The sequence below is a fragment of the Oncorhynchus kisutch genome, linkage group LG1 (assembly GCF_002021735.2).
Source record: "Oncorhynchus kisutch isolate 150728-3 linkage group LG1, Okis_V2, whole genome shotgun sequence".
Taxonomy (NCBI): Eukaryota; Metazoa; Chordata; class Actinopteri; order Salmoniformes; family Salmonidae; genus Oncorhynchus; species Oncorhynchus kisutch.
This window is the reverse complement of record NC_034174.2, coordinates 58,570,711-58,579,458: the sequence shown is the minus strand read 5'-3', so window position 1 is coordinate 58,579,458 and position 8,748 is coordinate 58,570,711.

The following is an 8,748-nucleotide window of genomic DNA, read 5'->3' as shown; positions in this document are numbered from 1 at the left end:
AACTCACTTCAGTCTTCTCCTGAGCTCAGAGCGCCTTCTCTCAATAGTGCTGATCAGCTCAGTAAAGATCCTCACTGTTATCCACTGCTGCCTGTGCAGAGCCTTTCAAGCGCCTAGCACACAGCTCAGATACCATGCATCAAATCAAGTTTGTCACGTGTGCTGAATACAACCTTACAGTGAAATGCTTACTTACAGGCTCTAACCAATAGTGCAAAAAAGGTATTAGGTGAACAATAGGTAGGTAAAGAAATAAAACAACAGTAAAAAGACAGGTTATATACAGTAGCGAGGCTACACCGGTCCTTCAGGCTGATTGAGGTAGTATGTAGATATGGTTAAAGTGACTATACATATAAGTGTAAAAGAGGGGTTGGTAGATGGGACAATGCAGATAGCCCCCCCTATTGGTCATAAATCATGCGCAATGATCGTAGTCATAGAGTATGCAATGTAGGTCAAGTCACCAAAAGAGCAAACATTTAGTATGCATGGAAAGGGTACACCCTGATGGTCATTGTAAAGCAACGCATTTACTTCTCCATCCACATTACCTTGTATTTTGATTTGATTTATTAGGATCCCCGTTAGCCGACGCCAATGGCGACATCTAGTCTTACTGGTGTCCGACAAAATAACGAAAGACAATACAGACCAAAATACTTCAGCATACTTGATCTCTCTCATTTGTTTACAATAGGAAAAGTGAATGCGAAAATAAGTTTCCTCACCTGTAAATGTCTTATTTTTTGTTACTCAGTAACTTGAAACCTAATTGCTGGGGTAATTTTAAAATTTCAGGCTTAAATCAATTGGACAAACTTTTCTGGCACAAAGGTGTTTTAGGGACCGTCGTAAAAGTGCAATACCGGTGATTGCATGTAAGCAAATAAATGTTTTGTCTCTCCCATCCAGGAGGATTAGCCCTATATGAATATTACACACACTGCAAAGGACCTTCAGTTGCTAAATGACCCAACATTTCTATTGGTTACCTGTAACTGCTGTGCTATATTTGACCCATTTACAAGGATACTATTCAAAAGCTTCCTATCCATTGGAGATGTAAAAACCACAATATGAAGTCACTGACACCCCCCCCTCCACACACACACGCACCCTATCCATGCTACATTCCTTAGAATTCCAGTTCACCACTTCCCTGATTTCATAAGCATATTTCTTGTGATAGGTCTGCAGTGCCTTCAGAAAGTATTCAGACCCCTTGACTTTGTCCACATTTTGTTAGGTTCCAGCCTTATTCTAAATGGATTAAATAGTTTCCCCCCCTCATCAATCTGCACACAATACCCCATAATGACAAAGCAAAAACATATATATTTTTTTCTGGAAATCTGGGGATTTTTTTCAGAGGCAGGGACTGGGAGCCTAGTCAGGATCGGGGCAAAGATGAACAGAGCAAAGTACAGAGAGATCTTTGATGACAACCTACTCCAGATCTCTCAGGAACACAGACTGGGGCAAAGGTTCACCTTCCAACAGGACAACGACCCTAAGCACACGGCCAAGACAACGCAAGAGTGGTTTAGGGACAATGTTTTTGAGTGGCCCAGCCAGAGCCTGGACTTGAACCCGATCGAACATCTCTGGAGAGACCTGAAAATAGCTGTTCAGCGACGCTCACCATCCAATCTGACAGAGCTTGAGAGGATCTGCCGAGAGGAATGGGAGAAACTCCCTAAATACAGGTGTGGCAAGCTTGTAGTGTCATACAGAAGATATCCATACTTTTTGGGGGAGGCGTGTCTGTTTTGCATGTTATTTTGGCATTAATACATATCAAATATCAGTTTACAAACAATGTAAAAAACAATCATTCAGTTATTAAAGCTGCATACACACATGGTCTCTTTTTTGTTTTCTCCAGTAAGGCAGCTCCAAAATGCAGGTGTTTCAACATAGCTTAATGCTTTTGTGGTGGTGGGTCGAGCCAGCAGAAAATATAGGCATTGCACCGTGATTGGCTCAGTGTTAGGTATTTGGTATTTTATTAGGATCCCCATTTGCTGTTGTACTCTTCCTGGGGTCCACACAAAACATGAAACATAATACAGAATGGCATAATACAGAACATCAATAGACAAGAACAGCTCAAGGACAGAACTACATACATTTCGTTTAAAGGCACACGTAGCCTACATATCAATGCATACACACAAACTATTTAGGTCAAATAGGGGAGAGGCGTTGTGCGAGCTGTTACTTTATCTGTTTTTTTAAACCAGGTTTGCTGTTTATTTGAGCAATATGAGATGGAAGGAGGTTCCATGCAATATGGGCTCTATATAATACTGTACGCTTTCTTTAATTTGTTCTGGATTTGGGGACTGAGAAAAGTCCCCTGGTGGCATGTCTGGTGTTCTGTCACTCATTGGGATAGTACGTCATCACCAAGTTTAAGTCCTTTGTAAGGGTAGACATCCAAAATTCTCAGCCCTTTGTGTCCTGCCATAGAGTTATATTACAAGTGCCCTTCCAAGAAGGCTCAAGGTCATTGGCCACAGATAAAATTACATCAAATTACGTTATATGTACAGTAGATTTGATTGGACTATTCAGCAGTCATCATCATGAATCAAGTTGACAATCTACTGGCAAATTCTTTTTTATCCCTGTCATATGAAAAGAAATGATGAAGAGCAATTATAAATAACACGTATCCGTGCTCATCGGCCAGCGACAGAATTCAGAACATGGGCCGTTCTTACAGTGTACTCCCAGTACAACAAGTCAGAACCATAGGATACATAAAGGGGGCATATAAACATACAGTATGTTGAGATGTACAAACTATGGCATAAGCGGACAACAAGTATTTTACTGTACTTTATATGATGATTTAAGAGAAACCATGTTTGAAAAAATGCAACAACAAAAAACAGAACTCATTTTATTTCTAAAGTTTGGAAGATAAGTTGTATAGCTGAAATGTTTTAGTTTTTCTTTTCAATTGTTTTAATTTCAGTAGGAATGCAATTAGGTATGTAGGTATGTGTGCAAATAAAAGTATGATACTTTTACAACAATACAACTGTGTCTTATTAGCCCATGTGGGCAGGCCATCATGAAGATACATGACTCTATAATAAAATCATTCAATCGTATATTTCCTACCTAGGTTTTTTTTCTACCAAATCTTTACCCTCTTGTGATTTGTGTTCTATTATTTTTTTGCCACTAGGTGGAGCCTTTGACTACAGTACCGCTTACCCTGTCGACCTACTTGTATTGACAGCCAAACCTCTGGTTCCTTGCTTAAAGTCTTCCCTTATCCCTATGACCAATGTACATTTCCATTCCGCCTGTGTCATTGTTTTGACGAAGGCCATTGATGAATCCTGAAACATTTTGCTTAAGTTTTTAATGGTGAGCGAGCTCTGCGCCTTTCCTTTTCCATTATGATACAATAGTCAATATACTCAAATCAAATCACATTTTATTAGTCACATGCGCCGAATACAATAGGTGTAGACCTTACAGTGAAATGCTTACTTATGAGCCCCTAACCGACAGTGCAGTTTCAAAAAATATGAATTAAAATAAGAGAAAAGTAACTAGTAATTAAATTACTCGCTTTGGTTATTTCGCCTTCCACTTCTTTACACATTTTAAAACTAATATTTCATAGTTTAAGGTCACTATGACCACTCTGCAACATTAAATTCCTTCACCCCAAATGCTGACTTGCCTCTGCATGAAGTGAACTGTACAGACTATATGGTTAGAAATGTAGTATTACACACCAAATGGTCCTGGAAGTGGTGTATGGTCTAATCCCAAGTCTACCCCTAGACCCTATACCCTATAGATCTGAGTGGATACCCTATAGAACTAGTGTATTTGCTCGAGTAGGTGCAACAATTTAGTTAAGTTACCTCTCCCCGCCCCAAGTGGTTGCACCCCACTATTTGGTAAACGATGACTCAATGGATAATGACTCAATTCAAAAGGAATAGAGACAAGGTAGTACAAAGTGTGCATATGTTTATTAAACTTTAAAGTACCTAATACACATTATACATTGGGTGGTTCGAGCCCTGAATGCTGACTGGCTGACAGCCGTGGTACATCAGACCGTATACCACGGGTATGACAAATCATTTATTTTCACTGCTCTAATTGCGTTGTGCTTAAGAACAGTCCTTGCCATGGTATATTGGCCATATACCACACCCTCTCGTGCATTATTGCTTAAATAACCTATCAATTTGGGAAATAAATATACTAATAAATATCAAATACAGTAATTACATAAATGTCACACATTTCTAATTTAAAATCACAAAATAATCTGAAAACCTACAAAAATCCTTTGTAAATTCACATTAATGTCACATTGACAATGTCACATTAACAGTTGGGGGTAAGTCTTCATAAACATGTTGAAATTTAGCAATAGTAAAGAAAGGCCATATTAAACACCAACTCATCTAACAGTCATTCTGCATTCTGGCTACTTATTAAACCCCCCTTAAGATTGACTTTAAAACCACTCAAAATATAAATCATAGCATTTATATATTCACTGTAGGCCTGCCTATAGATGTTTTGCACATAAAACGTTTTGGAATTCAGGAAAATAGAATGCAAAAATGTTAATTGCATTAAAATGTAAATAACTACTTAAATTCAATGAGTAAATTCAATGTGTGCTATACCTTTGAAACTGTGTAATTGTAAAAACATGTTGATGGCACTATTTCACTTTCTAGCTCTCAATAAACGTACAATTTCTGGCTTTTTTGTTGGTGGTTCTGAAAAAAGATAGGACAATGTCGGGGAAGCTACTGTGAAAACATAGTTCACCAAGCTACCAATTACTTCATACTGGAAAAAGGTATACACTAAAGCGAACCTTGAAAAAAATTGTTTACTTCTTAAAGTTAATTTTAAAAAGTAGAACATCCAAAATACTTTCTGATAAATTATCATATTGAAATCTGAAATGCCATAGACCACACTCATGTCATTTGGACAGGAAGCTATTGAAAATGAAATCTGTACATTAATTAATAACCACAGGTCAGGAATTTTGAAAAAAATAAAAGGTGTACCCTTTATAAGAGAGGTCGAAGAACCCACCACATTGTAGATCTATAGCTCATATGGACAGTGATCTATTGAAAATTATATCTATCACAGGAAATATTAATGGGAAATCAGTTAATAAATGAAAAATAGCATTTCTAATGGGTGCACTATGGAGGAGGGAGGTCAGTGACCAAACATCAAGTGGTTATACATGTACAGTTGAAGTCGGAAGTTTACATACACCTTAGCCAAATACATTTAAACTCAGTTTTTCACAATTCCTGACAATTAATCCTAATACAAAATCCCTGGAATAAATCAGCTAGGATCACCACTTTATTTTAAGAATGTGAAATGTCAGAATAATAGTAGAGAGAATGATTAATTTCAGCTTTTATTTCTTTCATCACGTTCCCAGTGGGTCAGAAGTTTACATACACTCAATATGTATTTGGTAGCATTGCCTTTAAATTGATTAACTTTGGTCAAACGTCTCGGGTAGCCTTCCACAAGCTTCCCACAATAAGTTGGGTAAATTTTGGCCCATTCCTCCTGACAGAGCTGGTGTAACTGAGTCAGGTTTGTAGGCCTCCTTGCTCTCACAGGCTTTTTCAGTTCTGCCCACCATTTTTCTATGGGATTGAGGTCAAGGCTTTGTGATGGCCACTCCAATAGCTTGACTTTGTTGTCCTTAAGCCATTTTGCCACAACTTTGGAAGTATGTCATTGTCCATTTGGAAGACCCATTTGCGACCAAGCTTTAACTTCCTGACTGATGTCTTGAGATGTTGCTTCAACATATTCACAAAATGTTCCTACCACATGATGCCATCTATTTTGTGAAGTGCAGGAGTCCCTCCTGCAGCAAAGCACCCCCACAACATGATGCTGCCCCGTGCTTCACGGTTGGGATGGCTTGCAAGCTTCCCCCTTTTTCCTCCAACAAACATAAGGATGGTCATTATGGCCAACCAGATATTTTTGTTTCATCAGACCAGAGGACATTTCTCCAAAAAGTACGATCTTTGTCCCCATATGCAGTTGTAAACCGTAGTCTGGCTTTTTTATGGCGGTTTTGGAGCAGTGGCTTCTTCCTTGCTGAGTGGCCTTTCAGGTTATGTCGATTCAGGACTTGTTTCACTGTGGATATAGATACTTTTGTACCTGTTTCCTCCAGCATCTTCACAAGGTCCTTTGCTGTTGTTCTGGGAAATTTTTCACTTTTTGCACCAAAGTACATTAATCTCTAGGAGACAGAACGTGTCTCCTTTCTGAACGGTATGACGGCTGCGCGGTCCCATGGTGTTTATACCTGCGTACTATTGTTTGTACAGATGGACGTGGTACCTTCAGGCATTTGGAAATTGCTCCCAAGGATGAACCAGAATTGTGGAGGTCAACAATTATTTTTCTGAGGTCTATGCTGATTTCTTTAGATTTTCCCATGATGTCAAGCAAAGAGGCACTGAGTTTGAAGCTAGGCCTTGAAATACATCCACAGGTCCACCTCCATTTGACTCAAATTATGTCAATTAGCCTATCAGAAGCTTCTAAAGCCATGACATCATTTTCTGGAATTGTCCAAGCTGTTTAAAGGCACAGTCAACCTAGTGTATGTACATTTCTGACCCGCTGGAATTGTGATACAGTGAATCATAAATTAAATAATCTGTCTGTAAACAATTGTTGGAAAAATTACTTGTGTCATGCACAAAGTAGATGTCCTAACCGACTTGCCAAAACTATAGTTTGTTAACAAGATATTTGTGGAGTGGTTAAAAAACAAGTTTTATTGACTCCAACCTAAGTGTATGTAAACTTCCGACATCAACTGTATATGTTGGACTGGAAGCTATTGAAATTTTTATCTGTTTGTCAATTTATAGCCATAGCTCCAATAGGATAAATATTTTTAGAAAATCAAAGAGGATTCATTTTGAAAATTCACTATAATAACAGAGGTCAAGAAACACAACACACTTCTCTGTAGATCTCTAGCACATGTGGATCAGAAGCCATTCAAAATTATATTTATTTATAATCTGTTAATTTTAAAATGGGAATTCTAATGGATGCATCATGGATTAGGGACATCAGTCACTTTGCTACAATTGATTTTAGCTCTCTAGGTCATGCAAATAGGCTGCAGTAGTTTGTGTATGAGTGAGAAAGATCTTAGAGCCTATTTATGTTTTTTGAGTTCGTATTTTTACATAAAATCAATTACAAATAAACAATCAAAATTTTAAATGTAATTCTTATGGGGGTTAAAAGGCTGTACCTTGCTTTCTATCATCATCTGATTCTAGTTATATCACCCTAATCATCTTAGAGGTATTGACGAGCTAACTCCGAATATCAAACCAATATCCCCAATTTGTTTTTTTTACTGCGGTACTTTCTTGGCCGCTTCATTAAGCAACATTAACGCTGATTTTGTCCAGTTTATCTTCTACACAGAAAGCCATTTGAAATCTTCAAATGTGTAAAACGAAGACAAGATTGGATTCTAAATATCTGTATTCATATAAAATATTCAGACCCCTTGAGTTTTTCCACATTTTGTTACGTTGCAGCCTTAATCTAAAATGGATTAAATTGTTCCCCCCCCCCCATCAATCTACACACAATACCCCAAATTTAGAAAAATAGAAAAATTCAATATCACATTTACAAATGTATTCAGACTCTTTACTCAGTACTTTGTTGAAGCACATTTGGCAGTGATTACAGCCTTGAGTCTTCTCCTGTATGACGCTACAAGCGTGGTACACCTGTATTTGGGGAGTTTCTCCCATTCTTTTCTGCAGATCCTCTCAAGCTCTGTCATGTTGGATGGTGAGCGTCGGTGCACATCAATTTTCAGGGCTCTCTAGAGATGTTCGATTGGGTTCAAGTCCGGGCTTAGGCTGGGCCACTCAAGGACATTCAAAGGCATCCCGAAACCACTCGTGTGTTGTCTTGGCTGTGTGCTTAGGGTCATTATTCAATGTGTCTAGGTCATGTGGTGAAGGAGCTATTGCATTTTAAAGTGATTTTCTAAAAATGTTTCTTGTCAAAACTAAACGGTGTGCAACATGCCTCTATATAAGGAATAATATAAAGGTGAATAGAGGTTTCCAAATCACGTGGTGAAAGAGCTATTGAAATTGTTATATAATTGTGTAAGGGCTTTATGGGAAAAAAAATATTTGTATAAAATTGTGTAAGGGCTTTATGGGCAAACCAAATGGTTTGCAATGTGTATCCCTGTCCTCTAAACAATCCAAATTTGGTTTGAGGTGTCTAGGTCACATGGTGGGGCAATTAAAATGTAAAAATATAATATAAAAATTCTTATGAAATAAGAACAAAGGATGTTCAGCATGTGTCTCTCCCTTCTGAACAGTTTAAAGTTGGTTTGAAGTTTCTAGGCGATGTCAGGGCTGGCCATAGACATATAAGCGATATAAGCGGAACTCAGTCAAGGTCTCAACTTACTCTTGAGAGTTAGAATAATAGAATACACAAGGTGCAATTTAAAAATGTGGTTGTGCACCAGTCACTTAATTAGCCCATGTCTGCTAAACAAATATGAAATGTTAAGTTAGTCTAGCCAGCTATCTAATCACGTCCGAATTACCGACCGAGCATGAAGGGCATGTGCCCAGCGGCCCTGACTTCCAGCGGGCCCCCATTGATTTTGCTACTCACTCT